This window comes from Adiantum capillus-veneris, chromosome 24 (genome assembly GCF_014529385.1).
Source record: "Adiantum capillus-veneris isolate H3 chromosome 24, ASM1452938v2, whole genome shotgun sequence".
Classification (NCBI taxonomy): Eukaryota; Viridiplantae; Streptophyta; class Polypodiopsida; order Polypodiales; family Pteridaceae; genus Adiantum; species Adiantum capillus-veneris.
The window spans coordinates 36,185,383-36,197,318 of record NC_140954.1 but is presented as its reverse complement, the minus strand read 5'-3'; the positions used below and the strand labels follow the sequence as shown (position 1 = coordinate 36,197,318).

General features: G+C 41.4%; 1 pseudogene; it reads right to left on the bottom strand.

Annotated features, from left to right (window-relative positions):
* Window positions 1-10,772: 10,772 nt before the first annotated feature.
* On the bottom strand, window positions 10,773-11,734 carry LOC147426204 (uncharacterized; annotated as a pseudogene).
* Window positions 11,735-11,936: the final 202 nt, after the last annotated feature.

Below are 11,936 nucleotides of genomic sequence, written 5' to 3'. Positions count from 1 at the left end.
GTTCCGGTTCACAAGTTCCTTAATACAGCCCTTCAACCAGTATTGTAAAGCGGCACCAATACAGTAACTCTAGTAAAAATTTTACTCAAAACTTATTCATTTAAATCCCAATGTTCTGGAGGTACAACATCCCCCCTCCAGCGAGAGTTTACTCCTCCCATTGTCGCCTAGCTGCCCATACAACTAGGTATGTCCACCGCATAAAATGCACGACATGGACATTCCCACCGCATAGAACGCAAGACGTGGGTATCCACCGCAAAGAACGTAAGTCGTTTATAGAGGCCCTAAGCTAGTAACTCTAGCTACTGCGAAATCATCGCGAGCTACCCCCTGTGATCAGTAGGGGGATCAGGACTAGTTTCAACATTGAAAAGAGAAATGAACAGTCCGAGCTAAATTTTTCCTAGCAGACATTCTTTCCTATCTGAAACACTATATCCAACAACCATTCTTTCCTACTTAGAATTTAATATACATTTTAATTCAAATGCCGAGGTTTTCGTTGGACTTCTCCAACATGTTTGGGGATATGTTCTTTCCTAACTTATCGTATGCAATGTTAAATTAAACAAACTTGAATTAAAATGTGACCGACCTTCTCAATTTCCTCGTCATTGCTCCGTGAGTTGGCCGGTACTTGATCGACCATGGGAGCTTTCCCTTTCCCATTCGTGCTGCTTGTCCCCACCTCGCGATCGTGGGAACCACTGAAACGAGTTCTCTTTACCGGGGCCATTTTATACTCACTACTTAATTGACAACTTGGAAAAAGAGAGCTAACATTCGAGAGTAGCATACAACCATGATGACGGATTAGTTTCAATAAGCAAATCCCCTTGTACGAGAGGTTAGACTTACTTCAAGACATAGAGAATCTCGATAGCATCATATTTGTTCTATGGAAATAGGCCCTAAGGTAAATTATTTGGCCTAGATAGTTAAGAATTTCAGGTTTCTTCTCAATCTATTTACTAGAGATGAATTCGGCATGCTTAATCACTTCCTAATGCAAGTAGAGGTTTGTAGATTTACCGTATGCATAGGTGAGAGGGTTTCTCCCTTCCTAGTGATTAATGATGGATTAATTTCACTAATTATATCCTAATCTATGAGCTAATTGATTCTAATTTAACTGTTTAAACATTGTGTGGCAATAGAAAGCAGTTGACCCTCTCTACCTCAATGCCGACTTGTTCTTAATTACAATGGTGACTAGAGGTTGATTCCTTAACCATGCATTAATCTATGATTAAGAGATACTAACCGCTTGCATAATTACTAATTAGATTAATATTTATGCAGTAGATCAATCATATGGAGAATTAGAGAGTATCCATTGAGTAATTTAGCTAGGGTTATGCACAATAGATGCAGGATTAAGAGAATATTGGAGAGAATTGCAACAAGCATGAATTAAATTGGATATTACCAAAATTAGGATGAATTCCTCTCAAAATTCTGATGCAATGGAATCCTGGAGATGAGAAACGGGCAGGACTTTCCTCCTTAGCTCTTTTTCCAAAGGCTATGTCTGCCGGCAGCACCTCCCCAAGGTATGTGTGTGTATTGGAGTGTGTGTGTGTACATAGTGTGTGTGTGTGTGTGTGTGTGTGTGTGTGAGCACACTCTTATATAGGGTTTCCCAAGTTGAAATTCGAACTAGGCTGCTAAATACATCTGAGAGAGTACTCACCTCATGCAAGGCAACTTAGTTTCATGCTTACCAAGTGTCCAGTTTGCTTGGTTTAGCTCACATGCTCTCTCTCTCTCTCTCTCTCTCTCTCTCTCTCTCTCTCTCTCTCTCTCTCTCTCTCTTGCATGGGGATCAACCCACGAGCCCCTCTTGTGTGTGAGGGCACCCCCTTGCTGCCAGATTGGGCTCCCAGTCCCCAAGGGTCGGCTCCCGCACAGCCTCGAGCCCGGTGCCTCCCTGCACAGCTTTAGGAAATTTTGACTTTAGGCTAAAACGGGCGATACAAATCGGAATTTAATGTCGTAAAATTGCTATACTAAGCTCTAACTAAGGTGTATCTATTCGAGTACCTGCCATATTTAGCAGCCCCGAGTGTCCAAAAATGCATTTTTTTAAAATTTGGGTTATGGGTGCAATTTTTCGAGACGGTTAGAACTAGACGGGTCTGGTGACCAAAAACTTACTATTTTAGGAAATTTTTCCACAAAAATTATTTTAATTCACTTTTGGAATCTCTATAACATTCTAAACATCATGGCACAGAATTTGGAAAACTGCTAAAAATAGTAACTTTTTGCAATATGATTATTTGTAGTACTGGGTGCTCTTTAGCTCGGGGTCAGAGATCTTACAGTGTCAAGGAATTTAAATGCTTCAAGCCATTTACAGAAACTTGAAGAGTTGATGCTACCTAAACATGAATTTCCAGTGAAGAAAGAGTGGATTCAAAATATGTTGAGTACTGATTTGACACAAGGAGAAAGAAGGGAGTACTGAGCAATGGTGGACAGGTTTCCAAATCTTTTCATCACCTCATACCAAGAAATTACGGGTTTTGTTTGGGGATCCTGTGAAGATTGAGCTAGTTGAAGGGGAAAAGCCGGCAGAAATTAAGGATGGGTAAGGAGCAGATGAATGCTTTAAAGGAAGAGGTGGATAAACTTTTGGATGCAAGGTTCATTGTGCCAGTTGATAATGCTGAATGTGTGAGCCCTATGGTGGTCATGCCAAGAAAAGATGGGCGTTGCAGAGTTTGTGTTGATTATAAGCCATTAAATACAGTGACCAAGAAAGATCCTTACCCTTTGCCTTTCATTGATCAACTTTTAGATGCAGTGGCTGGCTTTGAAAGATACAATGTTTACGATGGTTCTTTAAGATATTTTTAGCTTATCCTTGCTCCTGAAGACCGAAAAAAGACTACTTTTATCACACCATGGGTTTGTTTCTGCTTTTGTTGCCTTCCTTTTGGATTGAAAAATGGGCCTCGAGATTTTGAAAGAAAAGTAGATTGGGTCCTTACCTTGTTCCTTGGGAAGTTTGTCAAAGGATTCATAGATGATTTTTGTGTATACAGTTCAAGGAAAGAACATGTTCAAAAGCTTGAAATGACTTTTGCAAGGTATGACAAATGCGGGGGTTAGTTAAACCCTAAAAAATGTCATTTGGCGCAGCCAAGGGTGAAGCTTCTTGGACATGTGATTTCAGAAAATGGGATTGAAGCAGATCCAGAGAAAGTGGAGGCTTTGTTGTTACTGTCATCTCCAAAAGATACTAGACAGTTGGCCACTTTCATACTGAATGTTAAATATACGTCTCGTTTCATACCTTTGGCATCACAACTATTGTATCCATTGCAGCAAGCAAGCAGTTAAGAATGATCCCTTGGAGTGGTCTCGTGTGTGAGACGATGTTTTTGACTGGGTCAAAGAGGTTTTGAGTACGCTGTCCATTATGAAAGCTCTTGAATGGAAAAAGGAGTTTTACGTTAACCCATCAATAGGAGATGATGCCATTGGGGCCATGTTATTGCAAAAGGGGAAGGAATCTCAGTATATGAAGCATGTTCATTATGCTAGCAGAGTGAAGACTCCTCATGAAAGAGATTTCTCTAAAATTGATTTGGTGATGACCAGTATGATTTATGCTTGTAGACGATTCAGACACTACTTGCTGCAAAAGTCATTCACCTTTCTCACAAGTTATTCATTGCTTCCCCACCTGTTCAATAATTCAAATATATCAAAAATAGTGATGAGATGGGTTATTGAACTTCAAGAGTTTTAGTTCACCTTTTTGGTGGAAGAGAGTACTTGGGCTACCCTGGTAGATTTACTCACTTATAAAGACACTCCAATTTTGTTTAAAGAAGAGGTGGTGCGAAAGAAGAAAATCAAGACTCTTGCCATTTTTGATGTGTCACTATTATACTTTGATGGTTCTTATCAAAGAAGTCATGATGCTACTTCAGAAAGCATTGTTATTTATGATGCACAAGGGAAGCTTATAACAAAGCAAGGGTTGAAACTGGATGCAAAAAGTAACGATGAAACAGAGTACATGGCTCTTGAAGGTGGTTTGCACGTTTGCTTACAATTGGGAATTAGATGCTTGCAAATCAAAGGAGATGCCTTGTTGGTCGTGAAGCAAGTATTGGGAGTATGGAAGAATAAGAATCCTAAATTAAAGAATTTATGCTTCAAGGTGACATCATTACTCAAAAATTTTGAAGCATGGAGTTTGCAGCATATTGAGAGGTCTCAAAATGAAGAAGCTCATGATGGTGCCCAAGAAATGATCACTTGCATGTTTGTGTTGAAGGCTTATCAAAGGAGATGGATTTTTTGTTGATAGGTGTTCTACCTGATGGTTTACCATCTTTCAAAAAGTATGCGTTTATAAGAAAAGCCAAGAAATACAAAATGCTTGATGATGTGTTGTACATGAAAGGAAGTGTTTGGTTTTGCGTGTGCCTTGGAAAGAGAAAATTTACAAGATCTTGGAAGAAAATCATAAGGGATCTTGTGGAGGCCGTTTTTCTATGAAAATCATGTTGCATAAAATTTTGGAAGAAGGATATGTATGGCGAAGCGTTCAGCGGGATGACCATTGGTGCAAGTCGTGTTTGCCTTGCCAAAAGATGGGAAAGAGAATTTTGAAACCCGAATTGTGACAGACAATTCAATCTTTTGATGTGTTTGAAAAATGGGGTCTTGGTGCTATTGGACCCTTACCTATGACTAGCAAAAGAAATGCTTACATTTTGACATCAGTGGATTATTTGTCATGATGGGCAGAAGCCAAGGCTGTCAAATAGATCACCAGTAATGGGGAAATTTGTTAATGAGCATTTATGCTGCAAGTTTGGTGTGCCCCTACAGCTACTTTTTGATAGAGGACCAAGATTTAGAGGAGAGCTATTTGATTTCTTATACGAGAAGCTCAATATACAGCATAGGTACAATTCTCCTTATTATCCACAATCCAATGGTCTCAAAGAGATGTTCAATGCAGAGTTAGTGAAGATCTTGACAAAGATGACCCAAACACATGGGACTTGGGATTCAGAGTTGCCTTGTGCATTATGGGCCTACATAACTGCTATCAAAACGAGCATAGGATTTTCTCCTTGCCACTTGGTTTATGGCAAGGAAGCTTTATTGCCAATTGAAGTGGATAATCTTGCACTCAAGTTATTGTCATTGGGAGATGAAGAGCAAACAAATGCTTGGCAAAAAAGGTTGTTGGATTTACAATGTTTGCAATTGGACAGAGTTTTAGCTTTGAGCTACTATGAAGAAGTGTCAAAGAAGGCTCAACTAAGGCTAATGAATGTGTACAGGATAAGGGAATTGAAAAGGTTGATCTGGTGTTGCGATACAATAGTAAGTTGGACAATACCTTTCAGATAAATTTTCAAATCTAGTGGGAAGGTCGTTTTACTATTGTGAACAAATTTGATAATGGCACATATCAGTTGGCTGATTTGAGTGGTGCACAACATCAATATTGTGCTAATGGTTATAGACTAAATAAATACTTGGCATGTTTGATGACAATTGTGACAGATGAGATGCTATCAATAGAGGAAGACAACAAACATCTGAGGATGTAGATCATGAGGTTTCTGGGGACGAGATGCAATAGTTGTTCACCCTAGGAATCTCTACTTGTCGAGAACAATCAAGAAGGCACGGGAGGTTGGCAAGCTATGTCATGCATTTTTAGGATGAGCATAAAGTCACTAAGTCATGCAAAAATGCTTGCCCACTAGCCTCATGTATATATATGTACATAGCTCTACAAGTTTTGAAAGTGGCCATGTAAAAATTTATGTACAAAGGTGTGATTTCTTCAAGCTTGGGTGCTCATGTTTTGGGTTGTTTGAGTCCCCAAAACATGTTTTTTAATAAGTATTTTCATCCATTCTTTATAGCTCGTGAATTGGACTTGTACATCATGAAGTATGAGCATCCGAAGCGGGCGGTCTCAACTTAGAAGGTGTGGGTGCATGCGACAAGGGAAACTGGGACAAATTGGGGGTCTAAGATTAGAAATGCTGAAATTTTACATTTCTAGAGATAGCCGAGGTGATGGGCTTCGAGCCGTGTGTTACGGTGCATCATTCAATGACCGGAGCAGCAAGTTATGCCGCAGGGAAAGTTGTCTGAGAAGTTCTTATGTTTGGGGAGAGAGCTGGAATGTTTTGGGCTTGGAAGGAATGAGGAGGAGGTTGCCATGTGGTGCATATATTATCCCACATGAGAAGAGGAAAAGGGAAAGTGGGGGATACATAGGGCACATTGGGTGCCCACTATAGGTGTATCAAAGGGAGAGGAGCTCTCTCAAGGCTTGGCTATGGGGGACTTGTGGGCTCATGGGGAGGGAGATGGCACATTTTGGGAGTTTACACTGCTTGGATAGGTGCTTGACCACTTATTTTGTCCCCATCCACTTGCCCTCACCCCATTCTGTGGTCAAAGGGTCAGTGACAACTCATTTTTTGCCCAAAAAAGGCCTAAAAGGGGCCAATTAAAAGATTCTTGAGGAGAAAACCTTGTCGGCTAAGAAGAGAGAGAAAAATATTGGGGATAAAAGATAAGAAATTCCCCATTATAATAGCTGCAACACCTGTACAACTTCTAGAGAGCTCATTTTTGAGCAAGAAAGAGTGCACCCCCGACTTCGAGTGGCCATAACTCTTTCATCTTTCATCTGTTTTGTGTCTATGGATACTATGCCGACATCTCCATGAGACAAGCTTTGTCATGATGTCCCTTGTTTCTCCTAGTTTTGAGTGTGTTCCATGCTTGAAGGTTTTTCATAAATCTCTATAGGTGTTTACCACAAGTGTTTCTGGTCGTGCAATAATTCTTCCTTCCGATGGTGTGGCTCGTGTAAGGCTATAGAGGCATTCATTTTCCTTCTTGTTTGAATGCTAAAAACGTGTGGCACGAGTCCACACTCTTGGTCCACCAAAAACCTATTGCTCCTTTGATTCTTCTTTCTAAGCATGCCCATTTATGTCAAGGGTTAAGGCCTTCCAACAACAATGAATATGGTGAATCCAATGAAGTATAAACCTAGGCCTAGGCAAGCTAGACATAAGCCTGGGAAGGAGAAAACCAGTTCACATTTCAATACAAAAGATATAAACCCAGGGACACAAAGTCTCACTAGGATAAACTCTCTCTCTCTCTCTCTCTCTCTCTCTCTCTCTCTCTCTCTCTCTCTCTCTCTCTCTCTCTCTCTCTCTCTCTCTCTCTCTCTCTTTGTGGGCATATGTACAATCGTCCACACAAGGGAAAGTTAGGCAAAAACACAAGTTTCTACAAACATGGGTAACATTGCATCTTTTGTTTTCAAAAAATTCCAATGTTTGTTTAAAACTTTACAAAAACTTTAAAAATCCCAATATTTAGATAAAAGCACAGAGTGAGATTCAAGAAACTTTAGATTTTTTCACAAAAGTACAATGTGATGCCTTGATTCCCACACAATCTCAATGCTACGTCCAGTGGCCAAGGTCACTGTGAAAGCACGCTCTTCGTCCTTGTTTGAGACACATGACATTGATGCAATGAGGCATTCATAAGAGTTGGAGTCCACATACAAGACTACTCTCCGACCAATTAAAGAATCACGTGTAACTCGTGCCCCATGTCGTGAAGTGAGTGGAAATATCACTTGGCATGTTTGGCATGACTCCACACTTTGATCTACCAAGAAGGTCTTGGTGCAACAATGATGGCAATACACTCTACTTCTCTTGCAAAGTGCAATCGCTTTTGGCCCCTTTGATGTTTCTTCCTAAGCTTGCCCGTTACTCTCGAGGGTTGAATAGACACCGTTGTGATTTACAACTCTCCATTGTGCATGCTTGAGTTGGGTGGATATCACATGCCCCTGAATTTGTGCAATGCTTCCCATCTTTGGCAATGCAATCTCCTTGGGAGCCCTTTCATCTGAAAGACCATGAATAAGCCGATCGTACCTGCCCTATCAATGATTGTACCTGCACCTCATCACAAGATAGGATACGTTTCTCAATCTCACTTAACACACTCTTCAAATCTTCAATGCATTGGTTAAGGATACGCAACGAAAGGGACCGTTGCATGACCATGTCATTGGGAGGCTCATAGGGCCCTTCAATTATGGAGCCAATGTCCTCTTGTGTATTATCCATCACCATTTCCCTAACCATGTCAACGATTGGGAGAATATGGCACAGATGAGGAAAGAAGTCGCTTACTACTAGTCGCATGCCATATAGGTGCTTGCACATGCTTGCCCAATTTGCACAATCACAATAAGAGGATTGCAAGCTGACATGATACCAGATCTCGTGGCATGACATTGCAGCCCATCCATTGCTAATGGATCTTAGAATGTTATCATGCTCCAAGAATTCCCAAAGGAGTTCTTTGTATTTTGAGTCAAATTCTTCCTCTGTCGGGCATTGCATCATACTCTGTATTGCACCATACACATGGTCGTACATTTCTTTGGGGACCTGCAAGAACACTTGAGGAGGGGGGAGGCAATCATAAGCATGGAAAATGGAGAGGTGAAGAAACATAAGAAAGCCTTTGGACACACCTGTGGAAGTAAATGCTCCACCCAAGCCTTCTTTGTGTGGAACTAACATACTAGCACAATGCATGCAACTTGGGTGATACTACCATTTTCATCCACTTCCCAACAAAATGGATCGGCATCAACCACTTTCTTGATGGCTTGAAGTGATGCACTTATCAATCACCAACACGTGGATGCTATTCATTCTTTGAAAGACTAGTTTCAAAGTAACCTTCAAGGTGACTTTTTCTGGCTAGTTCCTACGTCACATGTGCATAACATGAACCACACAGGTAAGCCAACACCATGCTGATTTGGTACCACTGCTGCATACAGGGGCATGCCAAATACATTTGTCTTGAAGGTTGAGTCTATTGCCCAAGAACTATTTCTTGAGAAATGCATACACATGTGAAGCATCCAATCGTCTTGGATAACTAGAATGAAGGGTTGTTCTATCTCCTCAAGTGCATCAGGGTTGTAGGGATGACAATGTAGCACCTTGTTTTGCTCCTTCAACTTAAGAGCCTCCCTGTCCATTGATGACTAGTTGTCACTTCCAAGCCTTTCAACATTAATGAATATGGTTAACATAGGTAAGTATAAACCCAGGCAGGCAACATATAAACCCGGTCAAGTTTAAACCCATCTACATTTCAGCTCACAAAAATTAAAACCATAGAAAGGTCACTATCTTCGACTTGCAATTTGTAGGATATCATCTGGATTTCCTTTGGAATCATGAAGAATCTATAGGATACTTGCTCTACAAGAGATGCCATGTTGATGTGGACGGCTTCTTTAGATACACTCATCCTTGCAGCATGGAGACATGTACCGACATCAAACAAATCCTCCATGCATCACTTCTTCACCATAGGATGCACATGAAGGTGATATAGGTCACTCCTTGACCCTGGAAATGACCCTGGAACATGCCCTTTGTGACCTCCAAATACCCGTATGGTGACCTTCTCCGTGTCATGTCTTGGAAAAACCACATAAACCATGAAGGGGCATCCACACGTTGTTAGCATGCAAACGACAAGGAAAACAATTGGCTCTATAGCTCTGCACGTGTCACACCGTTGGAAAGAAACCCTGTATGACGGTAGAATACACCAAAGTCGAACACCTATGAAGATGAGCGAGAAACAGCTCTAAATCAAACCATGGCTAAAATTTCAAAAAGACGAGACCATAAAGACGAAGCTTGTGTCGTGAGGATCTCCGTAGAACATCCATATGCTTGATTCTGATAACTGACAAGAGAGTTACAAGCTTTTGAAGATGGAAGGTCTCTCAAAAGCTCCAAAAAACAAGTCTCTGTAAGCAAAAAAGGATGTGCAGGAAAATGCAGCTAAAATAATGGGGGCATTTTCCACTTTATTGAAGTAGAGTCTTCTTCCTTTTCTCAGCCGTCATCTTTCTCTCTCATTTCCCCTTTTAATTGGGCTATTTTAGGCCTTTTTTGGGAAGGAAAGCTCCATGTCGGTGATTTTGACCAAGGGGGAGGTGGGGAAAGTGACCAGGGGACCAAAATTTAAGTCCAGGTGCCTAGCCAGGCTGGTGGGAACTCAACATGGGGCCCCTAGCTCCCGAAAATGCCCATGAGCCCTCCTTGCAAGGCCTTGAGTGCATTCCTTCACCATTTGGTACACCATAGCCTAGTCCTCCTTTAGTATATATACCCTCCACTTTCCCCTCAACCCCCCACATGTGGGTTTAGTCCATTGCCACATGGCATGCTCTCCCCAACTTCCCCAACTTCCCCATGTCCAAACCTGAAATTTCTATTTTGCCCCAAAACTGAGCCATTTCCTCGGAGGCGTAGCGGGTGACCCCGACCACCAAATATAACGCCGTAAAGCACGGCTTGGAGCTTATTACCCCGGCTAACTCCAGAAATTTCTAAACATGCCATTGCTAAAAAAAACCATCAAGTCCGCCCACTTGCCGTCTTCCCACGTGCATCCGCCGCCACTTTTTAAGTGAAAAAACATCCACTTCGAGTGCATGTAACTCATGATGTAGGAGTCTGATTTGCAAGCTATCAAGCACGGCTAGGAATGCTCATTAAAAAATATTTTTTGAAAGCTTGACCAACCCAAAACTCAACCAACAGCTTGACCAAAACCAAGCCTTTGTACAGGGTTTTTTACAAGGACACTTTCAAAGCTGGAAGCACTATGTACATATATGTACATGAGGGTGGTCAACAAGTTTTTTTGGCATCATTTATGGCCTTTGTACTCATCCAAAAAATGCATGACAACGTCTTGGATGTGCGGAGTCGCCGATGCTCTTGGCCATTTCTTCCTGCGTAGCCCCATCGATGGCACACAAATTTCCATTCTGTTTGTACTGTCCAATTCAGTCTAGCCAATATAGCTTTGTGGTTGAAAAATACACTATCTAATGTTTTTTGAACATGAGAAAAGCTCAATGTGTGCTGCTCAATACACACGTCACTCTTGCTAGCACTCTCACCCCTATCATGTAAACCCAAGCACTGTGTCACATCTTGCCTCTGCCCATGTCCATCCTTCAAAGCTAAAACTATAGCACAAGAGCAAAGGTCAAGGACCTCCTTTCAAAATTCAAGTGAAATACCATGCATCCTAATGTTGGTGCACCATGTTTCTGCAATTTTTGTCCTAGTTGCGGTCCAATCAAGATGTTCACTTGTGTGGCATGAAAACACAATTCTTTCCCAACCTTCTATGCATGGAGTCCTCTTTCCAGTGCTATTGACAAGATACATATCACCTTCTTCATCAGTGACCGTGTGTAATGATACTTGGATTCTTCCCCAATTTCTTAAGTCTAAGAGGCCTCATTTGTCCACTGCTTTGAGAGAATCTATGGTCGGTCCTTGCCCTTTTTGTATGGAAGCAATCATCAAGCTATATGCTTGTCTATCAAAGGCAAAATACCAATTAAATGTAAATGCAAAAGCATCTAGGCATGGTTGTTGAGCCATTTCAAGAAAATCTTGTACTTCATGGCTATCACTAGAGTCTCCCCCATCCATATCCTTATCACAAGTGCTATAAATTTGATACATTTCAAGAGCACATGTTGCCCAAGCATCTCATTTGGAGAGTCTATCCATTGTGGTTGTTGCTCAACGGTTGGGAGTTCATTCAAATCCCAATGACAAGCCATCACTTCCATTGTCGCCCTTATTCTCTGTCTTGCCCGGATTTACAAAGACTTTTCCACCTCTCCCCACCTATCCAATCATGAAGCCATGGCAAGAAGATCCTATGCCCCACTGATAGCATCAAATTTCTCCCATTTTTGAACTACAATACCCTAACTTGCACGGGTTTACAATGAAAGAGCTCAACTATGGGTGGCTGTGAAGAGATGTCGA